A 13,040-nucleotide genomic window follows, 5' to 3' on the forward strand; every position below is an offset into this window, starting at 1 on the left:
AAACCCTAGGTTTAGTTTATTCAAATAGCCTAACCAATGAATTTCTAGTGGAGAAAATAAGATATAGCGTTCTCACAGAAAACAACCAGGCACAAAGACAGACAATGCAGCAGCTACTGATTCAGATCTGGCTGGGGTTAGGCCTGGCTAGACAGCTGATGGCAGCTGCTGGGCGTGAGTGTGGACTGGACAGTGGGGTTCGTCCTCCTTAACCTACATTTCCGCTTTTGAGAATTACTCACATCATATCTCTTGGGAAGACTGGGTCCCCCATTTTCCAGATAGATTACACTGGGCTATTACCACAAAGGCAGCTGCCTGAGATGAACAGATTCTATGCGGAACTGAGATGAATGAGAAATCACAAGTATCAGTCTCACCAAGAACACCACAATCTTTGCAAACATCACTGCTATCCCAACTTCCCAACGGGTGTCTGCCATTGATAAGTCTCTTAAGTCTTCCAGTCTTGTGTCAGAAGAGACAGAGAGCTGAGAAAAATAAAATGTTTAAAACAAAAACACTGGAGCTTTGTGTCTAAAGGGGAATGTTTATTGCTGTTAACCCTGTTTCCAAGAAGGTCTCCATCCACTTCCATGTATAAAGCTGCAGTCAGATACTGGATTCCCAACAACCTCCTGGAGAAGCCCGGCCACCACGCATGGCTGATGATGCAATGTGACTGACAGGCTTGAACCCACATTAACTCAGTGTCATTCCTACAATAGTGACCTCTCCAGTACAACACTTTTTTCTCACCATTTGTATCACACAAAGTTTCTATGGCTTTGTAAATTCAAGCTGATTATAGTACTTGTATCCAGTGGAGCCAGGGTCTATTTTGGGTTTCTGGAGTTGTCACAGAAATCGATTTAAAATTCTCTGATGTATAATTAATTGGATAAATTTATCCATACAACTTATAATAAAAGTATCCACAGGATATTTTATCTTGTACTGTTAATTCATCATATTAATTATCTTTGGAGCAAACAGAAAGGTTTCCAGTAGGGAAAGTTCTGGAAAATATGTGACTCTACAGCTCCACTGAATTACCTATAGAAAAATGGTTTCTGTGCAAGCAACCAAGGGAGGGGGAGGGGGAGGGGGAGGAAGAGTGAGGAGCAGAAATGGTGCTGAATTCTAACCAAGAAAGATGTTATAGAATCCATAAGCCATGGGAGCTGAGAGAGAACGCAGAGAGCCATCCGGTGTCAGGATAGAGAAGAGCCAGGAACACCTGAGGATGAACTCAGTGGGCTTTCAGGGCCAGTGAGAGTTACAGAGGCGGATCACTGTGCGCACAAGAGGAAAGCTCAGGGCTGCTCTGTTAGGCAGTGCACAGGTGAGCTGCTACACTCCAGGACTTCCCTGAAGACAGGACTCAAAGAAACAGATTCATTTTCAGAGCCTTACAGTAAAGACAAATAGTGGTGAGGGCAGTTAATCACTGCCATTATTGAGTCTGCAGATTCTCTTTTTCTGTAGGATTATAAAGCACCAATGGATTGATTCAAACTGGAACCAAGGTAATGAGCGCTGATCTCTGATGGCTTCTGTCAAGGTTCATTAAGGGAAATTGAGGGCTTCAACTCAGGAAGAAACCTATGGAGCTCTTCAAAATAACTTTTGCAAATTGAACTTTAGTGACAAATGACTGGAAGGTAACTCAAGGCTACAACATGATATTTTATTAAACTTAAAGAGAGAGAGGGAAAGAGGGAGAGAGGGAGGAAGGGAGGGAGAGAGAGGGAGAGAGAGAGAGAATGATAGCTACCATTTACTCATTTACTCCATCAACATTGCCAAGAGCCAGCTCTAGACTGGTGCCAAAACCGCAAGCGAGAAACTCAATGTAAGCCTCACATGGGTGTCAGGAACCCAGTGTCCTAAGCCAAAACTGTTGCCTTACAGGCAATGCGTTAGCAGCAAGCTGAAGGGAGGAGCCAGAGCTGAGACTTGAACCTCCTACATGGATATAGGGTGTAGGCAGCCTATGAGCACCTTTCTACTGGGTCAGACACCTTCCCCACAAAAGGATATTTGGTTTTGTTTAAGCATCTTATTGAATGAAGCTAAAATTTATGAACTCATGTTTTGCTTCAGATTTAAGGAAGCTCTATTAATTTTTCCAAAGTGAAATATATTTTAATAGGCAAAGTGAACAAATACCATTTTGTGTAGCAAGGAAAGAGCAGACATTTCTATGCAACTTTTTAAAATATCTAAAAAGTTAAGATTTGGTAGTGCTGAAGACAGAATAAATGTTCTTAGTAAATCTAGTGATTCTAGAAATTTTTAAAAAAAATGACACAAATCTTATCCCTAAAAATCCTAAATTTAAGAGCAAATTAGATGAGCCTCCATCCCAGCATCCTGCTAATGCACTTGGGAAAAAAGCTGAAGACCATCCAGCCATGGGAGAGATGAGCATGTGGATTCCGGCTCCTCGCCTTGGCTGGGCCCTTCCCTGCTGCCCTGTGCATCTGAGGAATGAAGGACAGGAAGCCTCTCTCTCTCTCTCTCTCTTTCTCTCTCTTTTTCCTTCCTTCAAAATAAACTTGTAAAGCTTTATATAATATCACAAACACAACAGTTGTGAAATAGCTGTGGGAATACAGAAGAGGAAGCCTCAGGCTCCACTTTGGGAGGTAAACTTGAAGTGGTTTTAAAGAAGGGACAAAGGGTTTTCACACAGAAAGGAGATAGCAGGTGAGGCCAAGATGACAACACAGACAGGGTGAAATGAGAGTGACGAGAGAGGATCTGTTCCAAAGAACTGAAACAGTGGTGGAACCGGATGCTTCGAGTGGGCGGGAGGAGCAGAGCATCGTCGGCCACATGGTGCAAATGTCAGTGACAGAGGGTGCAGCTCAGACTGCTCAGTGGAAGCCCATGTGCTTAACAGCAGTCTTGGCCTCAAGGGCTCTAATTCAGCGGATGATTCTGCCGATGCCTTCCAGGGATCCGAACACAAGGCTCAGAGCACAAAGCCATGAGGAGCCGAAGACCTTCCCCTTGTATCTTAACTTGCTGTGCAATCTAATGAGCTCACACAAAACTTGTGTGGGAAAGGCCAATTGCACCCATTCATTTCACTCAGAAATGTTTCCACCACATGTTCAAGAAGAAAACAACGTTAGCCATTCTGCCAGATTACAGTGTCAGGCAATTTGACAACAGTTTGCAAGTCTACCAGCACTGCACAGTGCATGGGAAAATGACTAGACTTTTTTGCAATCCCCATCCCCTTCAAACAGAAAATGTTACTTGAGGTTGATTAATTGGCATGCACAGCTGCCTTCCAGGCTGTCAGCCCCTTGACAGGATGAAGCTGCCTGATATTCCAAACATGAATATTTCATAGGAAACCCGTGAGTGTTACCAAGCAGCAGCATCAGGAGTTGGGAGGAACCGGTAGTGAGAGACGTTTCTGGTCATGTTGCCCCTGGACAGATATACCCAGGCCTCCAGTTAACTGTAAATGACAAAGCCCTTCTGAGAAACACAGGAGATACACGATGTTCAAGTCCAACACAGTAAGTCCTAAATATTCAAAGAGCTGCTTTTTATTGTTGTTCTAATTTTAAGAACTGCTGCACAAAATCCTTAAAGATAATGTGAATGGTCCTGTAGAGCTTATGGGAGAGAAGCTACCAAGGATGCAAGATTTGGTCGTTGTAATTTGGAGGGTTGGGAAAGTAAGAACTGTCGTGAGGGGCCATCCTTGACATGCTGCAAGTGTGAGCAGAGCAGGCATCAACGTGGGACAAGGGTGGGCCTCCCGAGAGGGTACACCTGAGAGTGGAAACACGATGCTTCTGCTTCTAGAATCACCCTTCCCTTCCACGCCTTATGAAATCAACACCATGGCTCTGAAGCCATACCTAACTGTTCTAAGTGGTGCTAGGACATAGATAGAGCCTTTTAAAATTCTTGCAGGAATGAACACACGCACACACATATACACACACACATACACACACACAAAACTTACAAATCAGAAGCAAGGAGGAAATGGTTACCAGCATGGTCATGTATTCTGCACTCATGTGAAAACAAATCTACTACCAAAGGCTCAGTTCAGGGACCTGAACCACGGCTGTTTCCAAATTTTCACCCTCTCAATGCAGTTTTGTTTGTTTCTGTAAGAAGTATGAACTCCATAAATATCACAAATTCATATATAAATAAGGTTGCTGAATAATCACCTAATTTTATTTTCTAAATACCACAAAATACTCTGGTATCTGTTGTGATTAAACTACGAAAACGGAAATATTGAGTGATTTTTAAATAATATAGGGGAGGAAAATATATGATTATATAAATATTGTTTTGGACAAAAAAGTGTCTTGACTATTTTACCATCATGGAAAGAATAAACCAAGAACACCATTGATCCCATACAGGTGATGGTCACGTGCTTGGTGAGCACATTACCAGTTTAAATGCCAATTACTATATTTGAAAGGCAAATGCTACAGAAAAAATCAAATTTCACTTGTTTCAATGACAAAGAACCTTAGTTTACACTTTCCATCAGTGTCAGTGCCCCACTGATAGAAATTTATTCTAAAAACATGTCTTTCACTATATACAAAGATTTTGAGGAATTAGTAACTCTGTTAGTATTTTGTTGAACACCAGAGGATGTGTGCCTTTGTAAAATGTCTGCAAGATGAAGAAAGCAATGTCATTGACAAGCTATTATTCCTTATTAGCATTATGAGATGAAACTAAACTCCAGTTGAACTCTTTAACAACTGTGTCCTGGAGCAGACAGCTAAGCCTGTTTCCTAGTAAGAGTTTGGCTAGCAAAAGTTCAGCCAAGAGTTGACCTGTATTTACTCCATCAAGGATCTCTGGGGTGGATGGATCCCTCTGCAGTTCCGGTTGCGTGGCCTGTTCACAGCGGGTAGGGTTAGACTCTTCTGAAGCAGGCTAGGACCCATGCGCTGCCGCCAGCCCTGTCCTCCATTTCAATCTCCATTATGTCAGCTGCTAACCTACAGCCTCCCGCACTGGCCAGCGCCAGCAAGATTCCATCGTCCTAAATCCATTACTCTGCTGGGACCAGATACAGATAGTACTGCCTGTCAGCCTCATTACTGGGAACATTTCTTTAAGTGGAATCTTAATTTCAGGACTAATTTCATAAGATTCTCATTTTATAAGGGCAGAAAAAGCAAGTGAATTAGCTTCTGCTTTCTGTTTAAGTAAATGGATTGTAAACTGCCCCAACCCTACCATCCCCTCCTCACCCCCTGACCTCCACAGAGGACTATGAAACAATATTCAAAGCAATGGATATAACAGCCATGTTACTAGACTCTGCTCAGTCTGCTTTTGTGCCCCCACTGAGCTGCCAGGGGTCCTCACATTCTCACTTTGATGGGAGCAACTGTCTGCTCACAGAAAATGGCTGAGAATGATTGTCTCACTCTGTGTGGTGAAACCACAGCTATCTGTAAACTGGTTAGTGGGTCACCACAAACCAAAGGACGACTCCATGGGCCTGCGGGATGCAAACAAGTCGGACCTGGTCCTCATATAACTGCGGGAACTGCAATCCAAAAAGCCCCTTGCTTCCTCACTATACATGCTCTGAGTAGGTCAAGGCACACGTGAACCAGGACAGGCTGTGACAAGTCCTGACAGCTCCCAAAGAGTCTATAGGCAAGAGCATGCACTGGGAGACAAAACCTAAACTCCAAGGACAGACAACCCCACCACAGCCAGAGCACCTGGATGCCTGGAGTGTGTGTGTGTGTGGTCGTGGGGGAGAGGGTCAGAGGATGCATTGAGGTGCAACGGTGCGTCTCCTGCCACTGTTGTTTTCCCTGACCCAACGGAACAGTCCAAACCTTTTCACTCTCTCTTCCCATCATCCCGGGCAAACGCCCTGCTATACAATGAGAACCATGAGGACCGGGCACATCCCTCCTGGTCAGGGGGCCATGCCAGGGGCAGGCCTCCCTATCTGGATTTAATATGAAAATAATTACATGAAAACATACCTTACCCTTTCATAATGAAACTGCGAGAGACATACGGCAGGGATATAAAACAAAGTCATGTCCATGAGAACCAGGCAGGTGTTGCACATGAGAAACCTCAGGGGAGACATCCTCAGATGAGGCAGTTTCCTGAGGCACCAAATATGCTACCTGACAATGTGGAAGCACTCCGTCACACAGAAAAACAGACTAGCTGCACATGCTCCATAGACAAAGTTTAGAAAGAAAAAGAAAGTTCAGCTACTTATCAAAACTGTCGCATGACCTAAAGGAAGAGGAAACATAAGCAAAGTCAAAACCATAAACATCAGTATGTTTGCAGTGAACTTCCACATGATCTTTGCTGCTTCTGTATCCCAAATATGTGTAGAGAACACTAAATGCCACAGAGTAAATATTTATTGAATGCATGAATCAAATTGAAAAGACTTGGCAGGAACACAGCTTGTAGAATAGACTGTAAAATGGATTTTAGACATATTTAAATATGCTCAATCATCAGTCATAATCAGAAATAATTATTCCATTTTTCATCTATTAGATTGGCAAAAATTCAAATGCTTGCTAAACCTTCTTGTTGGCAAATCTGTAAAAAACAGTTGCTACGACGCATCACTGATGAACATGTAATATATATAAGATGATGGAGAGAAGTCGGGCAACATCTTTCTAGAGTACAAAGACACGTAACTTTTGACCCAGCAAGTCCCATATGTGTAGTATCTTAGAGACTTGCTCTTGTGTATAGCAAACTACGAGCAAAGCTCTTCATTTCAGCATTATAATTAACAGTAAGATAACAGGAAATCAGATGCGCATTGACAGAGGATCAATGTTAGTCACATAAATTATAAAATAGCTACTTCCTGGGAATATGACATGTCTAAACAGAGAATGAAAGAATTCTCCGAGGACTTCCAGGTCATATGAGCAAATGAAAGAAAAACTATTACGTCTGGACAGCTTTCATAGCAAGTTAACTTCTGCATTTAAAAATGGCTAAAAAAAAAAAAAAAAAAAAAGACCCAGCACAATAGCCTAGCAACTAAAGTCCTCATCTGGAATGCGCAGGGATCCTATATGAGCACCAGCTTTTGTCCCAGGAGCCCCGCTTCCCATCCAGCTCCCTGCTGTGGCCTGGGAAAACAGTAAAGGACGGCCCAAAGCCTTGGGGCCCTGAAGCAACATGGGAGACCCAGAAGAAGCTTCTGGCTCCTGGCTTTGGATCAGCTCAGCTCTGGCCATTGCAGCCACTGGGGAGTGAATCATCAGATGGAAAATCTTCCTCTCTTTCTCTCCTCCTCTCTCTGTATATCTGACTTTCCAATAAAAAATAAATCTTTTTAAAAATGGTAAAAAAAAATATTTGCTTTCTATCTCTGTTGTGCACACAAACCGGAAGTCGTTGGAGGAGTTAAACCTAGTTATTCCTTGCATGGGTAATAGAAGTAGACGCTGAAGACAGGAGAAGGAGGAGTGAAAGATATAAATGTATAGTTTTTATTAAAAAAAACTTTATTTTTATTTGAAAGATAGATTTTATATATAGAGAAGGAGAAACAGAGAGAAGGTCTTCCATCTACTGGTTCACTCCCCAGATGGCCACAGCAGCCAGAGCTGAGCTGAGCTGAAGCTTAGGAACCAGGAACTGCCTTTGAGTCTCCCACATGGGTGCAAGGTTCCGAGGAATTGGGCCATGCTCTGCTGCCTCCCCAGGCCACAAGGAAAGAGCTGGATTGGAAGTGGAGTAGCAGGGACACAAACAGGTGCCTATATGGGATGATGGTGCCACAGGACAGAGGATTAGCTTGCAGTGCCACTATGCTAGTCCCCAGATACGCAGCTTTTATACAGCTTCAATCTTGAGCTGCACAAAGGCATTTCCTACTGAAAAAGCTTAAATTGCAATTAATAAATAAGCTATGAAAAAAGTCTTGAGAGGAGAATAATTTAGTGAACTTTGGGTTCATTATGAAATGGCCTCTCAAGTTTATAACAACAAAACCATTATTGATTCATTACTTCAACCTTGTTGATTGAATTGCTGCAATAGTTGAAGATGCGGGAGACATGGGAGATTATTCTTTTAGATCCCTGACTTCAGTGAGACAGGAACACAACTGACAGGATAAAGAAAAAAAAGGCAGTATGATATCATATGGTGTCAAGATTAAGGACATCACTAACATAGCTAGGCACACAGAGACGTGACAGTCTTGCCTACAGAGTGGTCTGGGAAAGTCTTTTAGGTAATTGACACTGGGAAAGATGGCATTTGAGTGACAAAGCAGAGGGAGGCATGTGCACATTAAATAGACATTCCGTGCCAAGTCTAGCATGAGCACTTTAATATATAGGGAGGAGTAAAACATGTGTAACAGCAAGAGAAGCAGAAATAAAGAGGTAGGGACGGACCCTGAGCACACAGCCATCCAGTCTGGAAGACGCTGCAAGGGTTCTGTTTCACAATCTGAAGTCGTTGGACGATCACATAGAGGAATCCTGTGACCCAACCTATGCAAATCACCACCTCACGCCCATTTCAGAGGGTACAATCTGAGCATGGTGACCAGCTCACCATCGGGTTTCCAAACAATGATGATAAGAATGACAGTGGTTTCAGTAGGGTTTATTGACTGAAAGTAGACTTGAGGGGAAAGAATCAGCTGAATCCTAGATTTGGGTTTATGAAACTGGAAAAGGAACAGTTATGCTTCCAACGGTGAGGCAGAGTGGAGAAGAACTGGGGGGTTTGGCAGCGGAAGCAGCAATTCTCAGAGACATCTGAACTCAGCAGCTCATCCAAAGAGCAATGAAGAGTAGGTGGTTGGGATACGTGTGTGAAACTCACGAGCAAAATGGGATGGGGACTTGAATCATCTCCATGCAAATGATGTTTAAAGCCAGGGGACAAAGGAAGCTGCCTGTGGATAAGGACAGATGCAGGAGATGTGGAGTCTTGCCATCCTCAAGAAATGAGGGAGAAGAATTTCAAAGGAAAACAAGAAAGGAAACCGAGCAAATACCGATACGTGTGGTGAAAATTAACAAAGATCATGTACAAACAAAAGCAATCAAAATAAACACTACTATATTAGAAAATACTTGCAGTGACTTGATTTCTGAGGCATGTACACTGTGAATACGAGACGTGCCCATCAGGGTCCAGTTTTGCACTTTAAAAGGGTGACGGTATTAACACTGCATGGAAGCAGAGATGATAAAACACTGAAAATGAGCATTCTTAAGTCTTATTGAACAAATAGAAGGCAAACACTTCTCAAGGCGCCACTGGAGTCTTCTGTGGGTAAAACAATTTTGCTTAAATAAAAATACTCAGATCTTGTTAGACTGTGGTGAGACTAACACAATTGAACACAGCTGTTTGCTTGAAAGGAACAATGTATAGTGCCAGACAATATGTTTATCCAATTTGATTCAGTAACTCCACCTTCTGGTCCCTGAAGTCTTGTTTCCAGACAGGAGACCCTCTGTCGAAGTGAATAAACCTTTTTTGCAGAGGAGAGTCTGAGCTCTTCTGCTCCCCTAGTTGGACCAGCATGAGTATTAACAAGCCTCAGTGAGTGCGTCTCTAGTGTGACAGGCCCTGAACCCCACTGGACTCGAACTCAATGAAGACGTACGATAAGTTGAGATGTGTACACTCCCGCACTTGATCTCATTTGCCAAATAAATACTTCCTATCTGAAACGGCAGCTTAAAAAGCAGGTCCATCTTGACAGTCAATTCAGTGCTAAAGGAATATGCTCCCATCCCTGAGCTGTGTACAGAAGCACTGACTCAACCAAAAAATGTGATAGCTCTGTCCAGGTCAAAGGAGATACAGATGAATGAGCTATGCTGGCTTCTCACTGGGAATCTGCTAGGACTGCCTAACAATAACAAAGAGGAAAGTGCATGCATGTATTCAGAATCTCGGTTTGCTATCACTTGTGATGGTGACTGCAGCAGAATTTGAGCTCATTACTCCATTACAGGATATTAATTCAGAGTTTGCATGGGAGTTGTGAGCAGCAGCCCTGATGCTCAAGTGATTCTTGGGTTCCAGGCATCCTCTGTGTTAGAGGGGAAGGTGAAGACTGCTGGAATGCCAATGTTTTAGGAATCTTGAATCCAGAGAGCTGACCACAGGGATGCTGTCAGTGAAGCAGAGAAAAGGGAGACTAAAGCTACAAGAATGTGTCATGGAATTGATGGCTATGGATTGCATTACCTCTGACTGGTCTCTAAGAAAACATCCAAACTGCACATCTGTAGTTTTTTCCAAGGCAAGCGAAAAAAAGGCAGCAGAATATGTTCTTCACTGCATGTCTCTTGTTTGCCCTTGGGACGCAGGGGTCGGGGACATGCTGGGCGTCCCCAGGCTTGCTGGAAGCATACACACAGGCAACAAAAGTCCCCTGGACATCTAAGAAGCTGAAGATTGAAGAGCAGGCCTTGGGAAGGGTGCAAGAAAGAGGCATAGCTTCCGTGGGGGAATGTATACAAAGCAGGTGGCCACAGCAGCAGGTGAGAAAGGCAGATCCAGTAGAAGTATGTGAAGTGCTGAGCAAAGCAAGTGGTTTGCAATCTGTAACAGGCATGGACAGCACCGGGAGACTGGAACGCCATGCCAGCTCTCAGACTCTGTTGATGTGAGCTGGGTCAGTACATGAACACTTTTATTGAGCTTGTAGCTCGTGTGATGCCTGTAGCACCAAATCGCACCTTAAGGAACCATAAGCACAGCCCACTGCTCCCATGGATTCACCATGCTCTGGGTTCCCAGTATCCTCTTGTGAAGGCTAAACACAGACTCCCCTTCCTGTAGCTATTCGTGTTCCCATCCAGTTATGCAGGGTCTCTGCTCTATGAGAAGATAAGAGTATGGCAAATTTCAAATAAAACCATTATAAGAAATTGACTTGCACTGCAATAAACTCCATGTACCAATGATCATGTATTTCCAATTTAGAATCCTAAGAATGACAGGTAAATATTTCACAAGCAAGCTAATCCAGCAGCAGGTACATATAGACTTTTATACAAACATACAAATGGAATAAGACATAGCAGGCACATCATTAATAAGCTAAGACTGGTCATAGATGTGACTCTTTGTACCTTATACACATAATCTATTAGCAATGGTTTGAGTCCCCCCTAAACAAGCAAGATAGGTATCCCCCAATTTAAAATGTATCACCCAAGTAGGAAAGTGTCCGCTAAATTAAAAATGAAGTTTTTAGCTAGTTATCAAAGCATGTCACGATACCCATCTCTTTTGCTATTTTACAAACGATTGCTCTCACGGACCTGCAGCTATTCACAGCCCTTCCCATGACCCTCTAGGGAATGTCTGTTTAATTGAATTCATAATTTAATAATAGAAATTATTAGAAGATCTGTGACGTCAAAAGTAAAGGATGAGAAGATTGTACGAAGAACAAAGCATTCATTTCATGTTGGTTAAACCCCTGTCTTTCACTAAGCACTTTGCTAAGCTATGCAAGGTATAAAGATGATTTTAAAAAATCTGTTTGTCCTCCACAAATTCAGTGTACTACGAGAGATAATGGATAAGTAAATAATCCAAATAGTTTGTGAAAACATGGCATTTTTTTTCAATAAATGCTGCTGCTGTATTGTAAAAGCCACAGTTCCTAAAATAAATTCTACATTTATAGTAATGTTAACGGTTGAAAACAAGGGGCGAAATAGACTGACTGCATTACACACACACACACACACACTGAACTTTTTGAAACATGATTTGCAATCAAAACTGTGTCCTCTATTGAATGTGACCTCTATCCAACCTGTCTTGATGGTGACATAGGGCTGACATTACTGTGGAAATGAGGCAGAAAGAAACGGAGGCAGGAAGACATGAACTTATAATAACTGAAAATGTGCTTCTGTGGCTCTAAATTTGCTCCTAATCACTTGTGCTCTTGAATTGCCTGTTTGGGCAAGCAGGGAGAAGTGTGGATTCTTTTGCCCAAGTCATTTCCCAGCCACTTCTCTCACAGGACACAAATCAAATCCCAATTGCTGTGAGACACTCTGCCAGGAAACAGGGAAATGAGACACAGGGGACATATGTGAATTTGCTTTTTGCTTAACTGAAAATGTATGTGAGGTTAAAATTAATACTGAAAATGCACACCCTCCATGTATGAAACCTTGTCAGGTTGTAAAGGCAACATTCACTACCAATAAGGACCAAGTATGAACAAGACTGCCCGCTGTGGGTTCGCAGCTTTGGGGACACGGAGACTTTTTCGCCTTCTTTTTCCTTCTCCTCTATTTTCTCCCACCTCCCACTTTGCTCCTTTGGTCTCCTCCTTCTTTATCAGAGGAAAGGAACAAAGATGTCAGTGCATAACAGCCAACTATTTCGGGAGTAGCAATTTATCCTGGAAAAGGGTCAGCAAGACCTCGCAGGTGGGAGACCCAGGAGCACTGAGGCCGTCAGACACCTGCCCGACAAGCACACAGTGGTCGCACTTCATGTACCGTGTTTAAGGTTTCTATTTTACTTTATTGTTTATTTAGACCTCTTTGTTAGCAGTAACAGGTAAGCTTACAGGCTTCAGTGGTCCACTTTGATATACGTGTATATTAAGTTCTGATCAAATCGGGATCCTCTACAGTTCACCTTCTTGGACAATGCTTTAGGATCAGAGCCCTGGGGCCTCTCTTCTACTTGTTCGTGTAATACACACTCGGTTCCTATGAACCACAATCGCCCACTGTGCTGGCTAACACTACGTGTTCTCATGATGTAACTCAGATTCAGCACCTGTTACCCAAACTCCTGGAGCTTTTCCCACCTACCCTGCTATTCTGTGTTCAGACCGTCAGCTACTATACATGAGGGGAAACACTTGGTATCAAGTACGTGTAATATCTGTGTGATATCTTCAATGTTTTATCATGGTACAGCCTAATAATTTTATTGTACTTATAAATATATATATATACACTAATATTTTATTTTTAATATATACTAATAGG

Source organism: Ochotona princeps, chromosome 19 (assembly GCF_030435755.1).
Source record: "Ochotona princeps isolate mOchPri1 chromosome 19, mOchPri1.hap1, whole genome shotgun sequence".
Lineage (NCBI taxonomy): Eukaryota > Metazoa > Chordata > Mammalia > Lagomorpha > Ochotonidae > Ochotona > Ochotona princeps.